The following is a 13,788-nucleotide window of genomic DNA, read 5'->3' as shown; positions in this document are numbered from 1 at the left end:
TTCTTGAAAACACCCAACAGATACTTAAAAAAAAAAAAAGATCCCCACTGAGCTTACCAAAACCCCACTCTTTGGGGCTTGAATTAACCAATTCACTCTTAGTCAGAAAACTCCAAATCACTCCACCTAATAGGGATCCTAATAAAGATGTGTGCCTTAGGTACAGCTGCTAGCTCTCTGTCGGCACCCTGCCTTTACCTTCTGTGTGGTCCTTTGAGGCCATGGACCTCCTCCAGGACCTGTGAGTAATAACCTTCTCTATTTTACTTTCCCTTGTATTGAAACTTGGCTCACCCTCCACCACCTCAGGGTTCTACTCAATAAATGTTAGTTTAACAAAAAATCACAACACAACTGTAGATTTCAGAGACAGTGCTGGAACAGAAAGAAAGAAATAGTTGTAAAACTGAGGAAAAGGCCCTATCTGGTTACAACGGCATTAAACTAGTTGTCATAGCAATAATTAGAGTAAAATATAGGCTCAGAAAGTGTGAGACAGGGCAAGAGAGATGTCTTCCATAACTTTAGACTTAGGATTTTATATATCTACTTTCTTCCTTTTTATTTACAGTAGCTATCAGATCCTTGCTACAAGAAAAATAAAATTAGCTTCGTCTCCTAATTTTTGCCGCTAGTATTATATTTCTTAGAGTTTACTTCTGTATTCGTGAATAAGTTTAGATTTCTACTACTTGTTTTGTCAGCTTTGACTCAGTTATTATAAATGAGACATGCATTAAGCATTTTTATTTTTTCCTATATATTTTTCTTATTTTTTTCCCTCTTTCTTTTAGACATATCATTTCCACATTGTCAGTGTTTGTAATGTATGCATTTCATTCTTTCATCCTATCCCATTTTGGTTTTAGAACCTAAGATCTTTTTTTTTTTAATAGATCTTTATTGGAGTATAATTGCTTCACAATACTGTGTTAGTTTCTGTTGCACAACAAAGCGAATCAGCCATATGCATACACATGTCCCCATATCCCCTCCCCCTTGGACCTCTCCCTCCCATCATCCCTATCCCACCCCTCTAGGTCATCGCAAAGCACTGAGCCGATCTCCCTGTGCTATGCTGCTGCTTCCCACCAGCCAACTATTCTACATTTGGAATGGGACTTGAACTTAAAAGCTTTTGCACGGCAAAGGAAACCATAAACAAGATAAAAAGACAACCCTCAGAATGGGAGAAAATATTTACAAATGAGACAACAGATAAAGGATTAATCTCCAAAATATACAAACAGCTCATGGTACTCAATATCAAAAAAACAAACAATCCAGTTAAAAAGTGGGAGGAAGACCTAAATAGACATTTCACCAAGAAAGACATACAGATGGACAAGAGGCACATGAAAAGATGCTCAACATCACTAATCATTAGAGAAATGCAAATCAAAACTACAATGAAGTATCACCTCACACTGATCAGAATAGCTATTATCAAAAAATCTAGAAACAATAAATGTTGGAAAGGGTGTGGTAAAAAAGGAACCCTCCTGCACTGTTGGTGGGAATGTAAATTGATACAACTACTGTGGAAAACAGTATGGAGGTTCCTTAAAAAACTAAAAGAGAACCTAGGATCTTTAATTAAATATATTAAATAACCTGTGGCATTTATTTTGCTAAAATTTCCAAAGTTTTACTTGAATGACAAGAAATACTCCTTTTGTCTTTTCTTAGAAGTCTCATATTAACAATATTCTCTTTGATATTGCATGTTCAGGTAATTTGTCTGTAGTGATTTTATGTAAAAGACAAATAGCTTGGATATTAATTTCTTTATTCCCATGAGAATGCTGTAGATGTTACTCCACTAATTTTGGTCATTAAACGTTGCTGAACTCATTAGCTTTTGCTTTATAACAAATCACCTCAAAATCTCAGTGGCATACAACATTAAATAGTCATTTTTCATGCCTCTGCTGATAGGTGGAGAGTCTACTGATCTAGTCTGAACTCAGCTGGGCAGCTCTGATGATTTTGGTTAAGATAATTTTCATACTTACAGCTGGCTTAGGTCACCTGATCTAGGGTGATCCTGGATGTCTCTTTCATCCACATGTCTCATTCCACATGTCTTTATTCCGAGGAGGATCCATCCATACCGGGAGAGATCAGGCTGCTAGCCCAGCCATGTTCTTCTCATGGTGATGGTATAAGTGCAAGAGCAAATAAGTGCGATTGTTACCAACCCTTTTGAGTCAGGCCCCAAAAAGTGTCCTCCTGCTTGGTGTCTTTAGAACCAATAGAATGAGAAAGAGTTTGGTTCAGAAGGAAAGCTTTATTCTTTGATCAAAGAGTGGAGAGGTGCAAGCCTGAGCTCTAGAGGACACACTCTCCCCGAAAGGCTGTGAGCAGGCTGCTTTACAGGGTTCTTGTCAGAGGGGAGAGGAGGGAGCGGAGTTCTCTCCTGATGGGCACCGCTGCACTGCTCACATTCCACGTGGCGGTGCCAGCACGGCGTCTCTGACGTGGCCTGCCACCGCCATCTTGAATTGCCGTGCTGTGCTCAGCACTTCTGTACAAGGTCCCGGCCTGAGCTGACGTGTCAGCATAGTCGTTTCACACTAGGAACCCTGTCTGAGGTGCCAGGTGTGAGGCCTCCGCATGTGGCCCCCTATGAGCAAGTAAAACTGGATGAAGCACAAAGGAAAAGGAAAAAAAAAAAAAGGTTAGATTTTATTACCCAGATTCTATTTTTATTTCCCAGGAATTTTAATGGGCTTTGTTGGTGAAAAGTCCCTCCTGTGTCTTTTGTCCTGCTCCTCATTCTTGAGGAGCTCTGAGGGAGCGAAGTCTGTCGTCTGTATCTGCTTCTTGCTGATCTGGGGCGTCCTCATAACCTCGGGTAGAGAAGCAGAACTTCTCTCCAGCTACTTTTAGATATGTTTGATTGTCACCAGGCCTCAGCCCTAACTGTTCTTACCCCTGAGGGACTACCATTTGTCTAACCTTTTGGAGACAAAGGACACCAGACAATTTAAGACACATAGCCCAAATACTAGCAAGAGAATAATGGTCATATGTCAAATTTTTCTTAAAAATGAGGGTATCTAGATCTTTTGCCTGTAGGCAAAAGTATGCCCTGATGTTGAGGCTCACTGCCAAGGACTGAATATCTCTGGTGACACTTTTGTTGTTTTTTGGAAAAGAAGCTTCAGGCCAGAGAGAGGTTCACATGAGTAGTCAAGGGAGTCCATTGCCCCACGTTGTCACTCTGGAGTTTGGGGCTCAGGGGCCCCCTTCACTTGAGTGTGATGTGCCCATGGAATAATCCCCTGCAATTCCAGGGCAGAATGGGTGGTTAGGATCGCTAAGTGTGGTCCGTTCCACTTAGGAGTGAACTGATTGTGGGCTGCCAGTTTTCCAGGTTTTTTTGGTACACCCAGTCTCCTGGCCAGAAGGGGTGTTGGGCCAGGTCAGTGGGTGCAGGCAGCACTAAGCTACCATATTCTATGAGAGCTTTCATGGTTTCACCTACCTGGTAGGCATACTTGAGGTATAGGGGGCTCAAGGGGGTTAAGGTGTCCCTTAGGCTTGGGGAATGGGTCTACCATACATGAGTTCAAATTCACTTAGATTTAACTTATCTCTTGGGGCTAACTGCATGCAGATTAGGGCAATTGGAAGCAACTTAATCCAATTTTCTTGAAGTTCCTAACATAGCTTGGCTAAGGCCCATTTGAAGATCTCATTGCATTGCCCTACGTTCCCTGATGTTTGGGGTCTTCAGGCTGAGTGAAAGTTCCATTTTATTCCCAGGATACTCATTATCTCTTTCATCACTTGAGACACAAATGCTGGACCATTATCATTTTGTAGGGACTCTAGGAGCTCAAACCTGGAAATTATTTCTTTTAAGGCTTAGCCACTTCTTTTAATGCCTTAGCCACTTCAGCTGCCATTTCAGTTCTAGCAGGGAATGCTTCTATCCACCCAGAAAATGTGTCTACTAGCACCAAGAGATACCTGAAATTGACTGGTACTCTCAGCATGATGGTGAAATCTGTCTGCCAACCTTCTCCAGGATATGTCCCTCTGGTTTGAATGGGCCTTATCTGAGAGCTTCTGAGGGGGTGGGGGTGGGGGTCTGGTGTTGGAGTTGGTCATTATGCAGATGAAGCACGTCTCAACTATGCAACTAATTATACTTTTCATGACAGGAGTTACGATGACCTCAGCTAACCAGTTGTTAAGGGCTTGCCTCCTATACTGAGTTCCTTGATGAGCTTCCCTGATGGTTTGACAAGCTTCAGTTTGGGGGAAGAATCATGGCCCATGTTCTTAACTAGCCATCCATGGCCTTTGGGGGCTTTGTCTAATTCTTCCTTTGTGTAGATTGGGGAATAATTGAATGGATCCAGCCTTCGAGGTATGAGGGTAGTTGACAAGTTACTGACTGGTTCTAGGGCCACTTTTTTGGCAGTTGCTTCTGCCTTGTTTTTTCCCTTTAATAACTCTGCATCCCCCTTTTGAGACTCCTACAATGAATCACTGCCACCTTTTTTTTGCTGTGCTGCATCTAAGAGCTTAAACTTAAGCTTAAGCCATGCTTAAGCCATGCTATACCTGTTTATTCTCTTCAGTAAGCATACCTCTTTTCTTCCAAATAACCCAGTATATGTGTAAGGTGGCATAGGCATACCGAGAAACCTGTGTAAACATTGAAGATTTTCTTGGTCCAGAGATGAGACCTCTGATCAGATGAGGGCTATCAGCTCTGCCTTTTGGGCAGAAGTCCCCTGGGTTAGGCTTCTTGCCTCTGTGACTTGGGTCTGGGAGGTCACTATGTATCCCACCAACCTTTTTTCCTCTCTCATAAAACTGCTCGCATCTGTGAACCATTGTTCTTTGGCATTCAGGAGAGGCTCGCTTCCTAGTTTGGGCAACTGGAATAGATCATGTCTGTGGTTTCTATACAGTCATGCTCCAGGGGCTCTGTTTCCATGGGTAGCAGGGTGGCAGGATTTCTCATGTGACATATTTTTATTGTAGCCACTGGGTTGTCTATAAGCATAGTCTGAACTTGAATAGACCTTCCAGGGGATGGCCTTCTGCTCCCTTAGAACTTACTCGAACCTGGTGGGGAGTCCATATAGTGACTGGCTGACCAAACATTAACTTTTCAGCCTCCTTTAGCAGGGTTGTAGTAACAGCTACTTCTCGTAGGCAAGGAGGCCATCCCTTAGTGGTTCAAGCTAACTGTTTAGAAAAATAGACACCACCCAAGTTAAGAGGTCCCAGTTTTTGAGCTAATATTCCATGGGCGATTCCCCTTCTCTGATGAATGTAAAGGTCAAAGGGTTTAGCTAAATCTGGGAGGACCAGGGCAGGGGCCTGAAATAATTGCTTTTTGAATTCTTGAAAGGCCCCTTTGCCTTCTGAATTCCATTCAAAAGGATCATCATCCTTCCTTTTCAACTTTTCATATAGAGGCCTAGCTATTATACCATACTTAGGGATCCAGATATGGCAAAACCTGGCTATCCCCAAGAAACCTCTAAGCTGTCTTCTAGTTTTAGGAGGGGTGAGGCTACAAATGGCTTCTTCTCTTTTCTGGGGTAGGCTTCTCTGACCTTCTGTGAGAATGAAGCCTAGGTAGGTCACCCAAGTCTGTGATATTTGAGCCTTTTTCTTGGACACCTTAGATCCTTTATGGGCTAGGTGTTTCAGAGCAGTTATAGCATTTTTGTCAAAGACCTCCTTAGTAAGGCTGACGATCAGGATGCCATCTACATACTGATGGAGGGCTCCCTCTTCCAGATGTACCTCTTTTAGGTCTTTAGCTAAAGTTTCCCCAAAGATGGTAGGGGAATTTTTGAAACCTTGGGGCAGGACTGTCCAGCAGTATTGTTGTTTTTATTGCGTGTAGGGTTCTGCCACTCAAAAGCAAAAGTCTCTTTTGACTCTAGGGCTAAGGAAATACAGAAGAAGGCATCTTTTATTTTAATTTTTTAAATTTTATTGAAGTATAGTTGATTTACAATGTGTGAATTTCTGATGTACAGCAAAGTGATTCAGTTATACATATATATATTCTTTTTCATATTCTTTTCCATTATAGTTTATCACAGGATATTGGATATAGTTTCCCGTGCTATACAGTAGGACCTTGTTGTTTATCCATCCTATATATAATAGTTTGCGTCTGCTAATCCCAAACTCCCAATCCTTCCCTCCCCCACCCCTCTCCCCCTTGGTAATCACAAGTCTGTTCTCACAAGTTTGTTCCTGTTTTGTGGATATGTTCATTTGTGTCATATTTTAGATTCCACTGTCCAGTTTTCCCAGCACCACTTATTGAAGAGACTGTCTTTTCTCCATTGTATAGTCTTGCCTCCTCTGTCATAGATTAATTGACTGTAAGTGCATGGGTTCATTTGTGGGCTTTCTCTCCTGTTCCATTGATCTATATGTCTGTTTTTGTGCCAGTACCACACTGTTTTGATGACCGTAGCTTTGTAGTATAGTTGGAAGTTAGGGAGCCGGATTCTTCCAACTTCGTTCTTCTTTCTCAAGATTTTTTTGACTATTCGGGGTCTTTTGTTTTTCCATATAAATTTTCAATTTTTTTGTTTTAGTTATGTGAAAAATGCCATTGGTAATTCGATAGGGATTGCATTGTAGATTGCCTTGTAGATTGCACTGTAGGTTGCCTTGGGTACTTTGGTCATTTTAACAATATTGACTCTTCCAGTCCAAAAACATGACATATCTTTCCATCTGTTTGTGTCATCTTCAATTTCTTTCATCATTGTCTTTTAGTTTTCAGAGTACAGATCTTTTGCCTCCCTAGGTAGGTTTATTCTTAGATATTTTATTATTTTTGATGTTATGGTAAACGGGATTGTTTCCTTAATTTCTCTTTCTGATATTTTGTTATTATTGTATAGAAATGCAACAGATATCTGTATATTAATTTTGTATCCAGCAACTTTACTGAATTCATTGATGAGCTCTAGTAGTTTTCTGGTAGCATCTTTAGAATTTTCTATGTACAGCATCATGGCATCTGCAAACAGTGACAGTTTTACTTCTTTTCCAATTCAGATTCCTTTTATTTCTTCTTTTCCTCTGATTGCTGTGACTAGGTCTTCCAAAACTATGTTGAATAAAAGTGGTGAGACTGAGCAACTTTGTCTTGTTCCTGATCTTAGAGGAAATGTTTTCAGCTTTTCACCATTGAGTATGATGTTAGCTATGGGTTTGTCATATATGACCTTTATTATGTCAGGATATTTTTCCTCTATGCCCGCTCTCTGAAGATTTTTTTATCATAAATGGATGTTGAATTTTTATCAAAAGCTTTTTCTGCCTCTATTGAGATCATCATATAGTTTTTATTCTTCAGTTTGTTAATGTGGTGTATCACATTGATTGATTTGTGGATATTGAAAAATCCTTGCATCCCTGGGATAAATCCCACTTGATCATAGTGTATGAGCCTTTTAATGTCTTGTTGCACTCGGTTTGCCAGTATTTTGTTGAGGATTTGTGCATCTCTGTTCATCAGTGATATTGGCCTGTAATTTTTTTTTTTTTTGAGATATCTGTGTCTGGTTTCGGCATCAGGGTGATGGTGGCCTCATAAAATATATTCAGAAGTGTTCCTTCCTCTACAATTTTTTGGAGTAGTTTCAGAAGGATAGGTGTTAACACTTCTTATATTCCTTCTTCCTGCTGGTTATGCAGCCTGCAATGAGTGGTATGTGCATGAGAGCTCTCCCTTCAGGGGTTTCCTGACTCCATTTTAAATGAGGTTTTCCTTTATTTATTTTCACATTTTCCCTTTTTTATCAAGCTTTTTCCTGGAAAGCATTGCTTGTCAAGAGTTAGGTTGTACATATTTAGTGGGTTTTATCCCTTGGTGCCAGGAATGACCTTTCTTGGTTTTCATGTCTCCCATCTGAGGGAAAGCGCATTGTGATGTGAAACCATTTTAGTAACAAGGAGGGACAGGAGGGAGAACTTTCAGCTGTTTCCCATTTAAAGTCTATATCCTTTCAAGGTCATAAACATTGGAGATCATCTCAGAAGTGTGAAGCTAGCATCAATCTAATGAGTATGTCATTTCTACAAAGGATAGACAGGCAACAGGTACAGAACTTAAAAATAATTATGCAAAGCAGAATTAAAATTAACATGACTAGTCCAATTTGTATTGTGCTTGTTTCTTTATCATGTGTAATTAAATTTTTACCTCTCCAGAGATATTTATTCGTGTGCAACTTGTGGTATTTGCTATTGTATAAATGCCTTCTTGTTCAGCAAGTAGGTAATCAAGGGCTACACAATTGTCCAAAACTACTTTAGCCAATGAATTAAGTGATTGTTGTTGGGCTGCTACTGCTTTGGCTCTGGAATCGTCCAGCTCTCCTGCTGTCAAAAAGAGATTTCTGATCATGTGTTCACTGGCACTTATTCTGACCCAAAGGAGAAAGGCTCTCCCTGTGGAGGCAAACTCAGAGTCATATATTCCCTTAGTATTTCCCATTTAAGGGGCTGTGGAGGCTTAATGGGGTGGATCGATGGGAGGTTTCAAAAGCTTTACTTTGTAGCTGATATCAAGGGGATGCTGGGTGAAATTAGGAAGCACTTGAGACAAGTGAAAAAATTTATTACAGGGTGGACTGAAGGGTCACCACTGTTGTTAATGGATGGGAGTTTCTGGTGGCAAACCCAACAATTAGATAAGTATCCTTTTGTAATAGATTGAGAAATACAAATGAGAGCATTGTCTGTCTGAGAAAAGGAGGGAGAGAGACTAGGGTAGGAAGTAACCATGGGAAAAAAGTAAACAGGCCTGGTAAGGTCATATTGAGAGAGCTATCTCATTCAGCGGTCATGTGCTTCGATTCCCGGTAAATTTGATTTGAAGGTTCCCAGTGCACATAGGACTGTATATCAGATGGAGCCTTCTTTAGCTATATGCTGTGTATCTAAGGCTTGAGTCTCTGATGCTTGGGTGCCATCTGGGTAGTGAGGAGGACCTTGTATAGTCCCTTCCAAGGAGATATAGGGCAGCATTTTTTCTTATTGATTCCAAAACAGAAAGGTGTGAGAAAATGGGGAACTGTTTAGTTTGGGAATCTGTAGTCAGATACCTGAGGAAACCGAAAAGCTTAGGGTCTAGTTCAGCTTACAGATGTATAACAAAACCTTAAAGACAATTAACAGGACAAGAATCTAATATTTACAAACGTGCAAACAATTTTTCTCTCCATAATTATTCCTCCTTTTGTCAAAGGTAATCATAGTAGAACTCATTTGTTTGAATTAATTTGGGCCTGATTATTGACCCAAATGCAGCAAGAATAGTAAGTGACCACATAAGCTCTTTTAAAGAATACTTTCCTGGAATCTTGTAAGCAAGATACTAGAGTGATTTTTCCAGGCAGTTTCTTAAAATTGGTCGTATCTGAGTGTATGTATAGCTTTCTCAAATATGACATTCCAGTCAAAGACTTGATAATATAGCCAATATTTCCAATTGTTTCCTGTTTCAAGGAGAACAGCTTCTTATTAAACTCATGCAAACAACTGTATTGACATTAAAAGAAAAATACTCCTTGACAGTTTCTGAATATTGAAGGGATCAGGCAGAGAGAAAAAGTAAATGCTTCATCTTTGTTTACAAAGGTACATTTTATCAAATTGCTGAAAGTCATAGATAGCTTAAGAGAAAAAGCTTTCTTAAATCTGATAAATCAAAACATTAAAAAAATCAGCAATTTCAAATAAAAAGTCATACAAGAAATTATAACCATCTTCCTCAGTTTATTTAGTCCCATGTAACTAATTCTTGTTGATTTCAATCTTTTGTTGGAAGTTTTATGAAGCCATCAGTTTCTCCATGAGAGTTCCAAAAATTTTTACCCAGTTCAGTGGTATGATTAGAAAAGTTATCAGAAAGCTCTATTCCAGAATACCTGTCAGAGCCCTTTCCATGAATTTCTCTGTAGATGAAGCACTTGTGCAAGGACACTTTTGTAAAAGCATCAGAGTAAAACAATAACTGTAAGGAACAAATAACTTTAAAATAGCCACAGTTAAAGATCTGATGAGAATTGCAATTTATGAAGAAATTTGGTTATTTCTGTGACACATAACACTTTAAGATAATAACTAGAATTACAAGTGATAATAGAACATATCAGATTTCTAGGACTTTCATACAATTCTGGAATACTTATATTAATAACATGTCCACACAAATATAATCTAATAAAGGTTTAGCATCACTTATTTGACAATGTTTCCCACATAACTTAACAAATCAATTAAGCCTAATTAGTGTAACATCTCTCCTTTTATAAGGAGAGAGAACACATCTTTTGAGATGTTCCAGAGGCCCTCTGGAACATCCCAAAGTTAGTTTGAGGTCAAAAAGACTTCATTTACAACTTGATTTTTTTGGGGGGGGAGGTATTTGTCAAATACCAAAAGGTTTCAAAACACCTGGTCAAATAGGATCATAAGTCATTGTGAAACTATCCTTAGTTATCTAGGTGACCAAAACAACAATTAAAGACTTCACAGGAAAACATAGAAGGTTGCTCCACAGAAATGTAGAGCAAAACTTAGCTCTTTTATTATCAAGATGACTAGTTTCCTTAAGTAATCAAAGACCTGTGTAAACAGTGTGAGGCACAGTTGGTAAAACATAAAATCTTTGCTTTTAAGCAGATTACTTATAAAGGTAGGGAAAAATCTTTCATAAGATTTTCTTATATCAGGAGCAGACCAATAATAGTCCAACGAAACTTTGTTCTTTAGCAGATGAAAGAAAATTAAGTTCCGGTTTTATCTAAGTACACTATTGATCTTAAAGGTTAATTTAAAAACCCTTATAACCAATTTGTTCAATCTTATTCAGCTTGATCATACATAAAATTCCCTTCCCAGGATTCTTTTTCCACAAACCTTCTACAACTTTCTATATCCACTTAGCTTTTGTCCTATCTTTTTTTCTTTTCTTATTCTGGAGCAATCATTTTATTTTAGGACAAATTTTTTTTCCCGTATCAAAAATGCATCTCCATTATTTATACCTTCTTTCACTGAAAACTCATATCCTACTTTTCATATACAGTCATTTTCTTTCATCCTTATTATTTCTAGTAGTTTTGTAAAAGCAAACAAACAAAACAAAAACCTTTTAGCTCTTTTACAAATCAGGTTTGTATTTAAAATTTTTTCCTCCTCTTTTTTGCTGACAATTTCAATTTCATTAGTTCAAATGTTATCTTCTCAATTTCAAAAACTTACAAAGCTTATCTAGGAAAGAAATGATGCGAGGTAGTTGTTATAGAATAATTACAGATTTACTCTTATAGGAGAGAATAACTGTCTATTCACTATATTAAATGAATGTAAATTCCTTCTACATAATATAGTTAAAATAAAGCATATACTTTTGGAAATTACAGTATGAGATTCACTGTCTTACCTCTGTCTACAGTTTCATCCTGACATTGCTCTGATAGAGTGAATGAATGAACAGACAGAGGCAACAGGATCCCCACATTACTGCCGAAGAGCGTTGTCCTAAATTGAGTAGACAGAATAAAGATTTGAAAAATGGGAAGACAACTTCCAAACTGATGGCAGATCTATAAATCTGGGAAACCACTACCAGAATTCCCAGCCTTGCAAGTAATTATAAGAAATGGGAGAATTTCTTTTATACAAAGGTTGCTGCCTGGCTACAAATCTGAAAAGATCAGGTAACAGGTATGAGCATATTAAACAATTATTGCAGTCTGACCTTGAGGAATTATCACTGAGTTTGAACAGGGCAGAAAGGGTGGTTGTTTTTGAACTGACCTTTTCAGCTGGCTGCACAAACCATTTTGTGGCTCAGTTCATTGTGGTAGAAGAGCAGTAGCTTTCAATCATGCTGAATCATTCCTTAGTAAGAAACATAGTGTATATTATGTATATACATACATACATATGTGTATATATACTTACATATATAAAACCATCTAAGTAACAAAAATAAAAGTTTACCCTCTTGCACTGTTGGTGGGAATGTAAACTGATACAGCCACTATGGAGAACAGTATGGAGGTTCCTTAAAAAACTAAAAATAGAACTACCATACGACCCAGCAATCCCACTACCAGGCATATACCCAGAGAAAACCATAATTCAAAAAGAGTCATGTACCACAGTGTTCATTGCAGCTCTATTTACAATAGCCAGGACATGGAAGCAACCTAAGTGTCCATCAACAGATGAATGGATAAAGAAGATGTGGCACATATATACAATGGAATATTACTCAGCCATAAAAAGAAATGAAATTGAGTTATTTGTAGTGAAGTGGATGTACCTAGAATCTGTCATACAGAGTGAAGTAAGTCAGAAAGAGAAAAACAAATACCGTATGCTAACACATATATATGGAATCTAAAAAAAAGGTCATGAAGAACCTAGGGGCAAGACAGGAATAAAGACGCAGACCTACTAGAGAATGGACTTGAGGACATGGGGAGGGGGAAGGGTAAGCTGGGACGAAGTGAGAGAGTGGCATGGACATATATACACTACCAAATGTAGAATAGGTAGGGGGAAGCAGCCACATAGCACAGGGAGATCAGCTCAGTGCTTTGTGACCACGTAGAGGGGTGGGATAGGGAGGGTGGGAGGGAGACGCAAGAGGGAGGAGATATGGGGATATATGTATATGTATAGCTGATTCACTTTGTTATAAAACAGAAAATAACACACCATTGTAAAGCAATTATACTCCAATAAAGATGTTAAAAAAAAAAAGATCACAAACTAACCAAAAAAAGTTTAATAAATTGACATGTATTTCCTATTTTTAGTGTATGCCATGTATGTATTCTGTTTTGCACCTTATGAAATTGCTCTCTTTTATTTATATATATGGATAGTAAATAAATCTATAACAAATCTATTTATAAATTATAGATAAAATTTAAGATACATATTATCAATTTATTTATATAGACAAATACAGGTAATAAGTGTATCATAATTAACCAGTAGTATGTGAACACAGTTTGAAAAACAAGAAGTTATAGTAAATCCTCTCACAGGAAAAGTTATAGTAAATCCTCTCACAGGAAAATGCTTTCATGGGAGTTCCACTGTTTCTCATCTTCCAAAGCGGCACTAGCTGCTTTCTTTGAATTCTTTCATCATCAGTACATACAGTTTATGTGGAGTTAATTTACGCTTATTACTCTATATGTTTTGACACTTTCTCTTTGGTCTATTTTGTATTCTGAGCTCTTTTCTCAACCTTTTAAATTATTTGTAATTTTTGCTTTCCAGTGAAAACTAGGAAGCAGGCAACTGTGAACTATCTCTCATATGTTAGGATCCTGCAGTAGATTAGAAAAATTATAAATACGTTAAAAAATTTTTAGAAGTATGTTCTTCCTCATAATAATCTTTTTTCAATGTGGCATAAAACATGTTTATTAAGAGCCCCAAATAGCCCTTGTCTCTGCAAAAATTAAAAAGCCAAAACTAGACAAATTTATGTTTAGCAATCAGTATCTCAGTATACCATCCTATCTGGAAATGATTTAGATAGTCAATGAATATCCATTATTTAATGTAACTTAGTATAAACTTTTATCTTATTTATAATTTTTAAAACACTTGTTTTTAGCGACTATGCTTCGGTTAGATATTAAATAGTTAACCATCATCTTAAGTTGTTTTTCTTGTTGACAAATTCTGTGACAGAAATAGCACAACCTAATTTTATCAGTAAACCCAGGTAGAAAAAGTTGTATA

General features: G+C 38.0%; 1 long non-coding RNA gene across 3 annotated transcripts in view; it reads right to left on the bottom strand.

The window, feature by feature from the left end:
- Positions 1–1,044: 1,044 nt before the first annotated feature.
- The window catches only part of LOC309621798, a 40,678-nt gene continuing 27,934 nt past the window's right edge, over positions 1,045–13,788 (bottom strand). Inside the window, exons 2-3 of one of the 3 annotated variants that reach the window (XR_014240282.1) lie at positions 11,459–11,919; positions 1,045–2,642 (exon numbers count right to left, since the gene is read on the bottom strand). This is a non-coding gene — a long non-coding RNA (uncharacterized lncRNA). Of the gene's footprint in view, positions 2,643–11,177; positions 11,920–13,788 lie in introns of those variants that run through there. The other 2 variants (XR_014240283.1, XR_014240281.1) reach the window with 2 other exon arrangements.

This window comes from Balaenoptera borealis (genome assembly GCF_965194805.1).
Source record: "Balaenoptera borealis genome assembly, contig: HAP1_SCAFFOLD_1013, whole genome shotgun sequence".
Lineage (NCBI taxonomy): Eukaryota > Metazoa > Chordata > Mammalia > Artiodactyla > Balaenopteridae > Balaenoptera > Balaenoptera borealis.
This window is presented reverse-complemented; position numbering and strand designations above follow the sequence as displayed.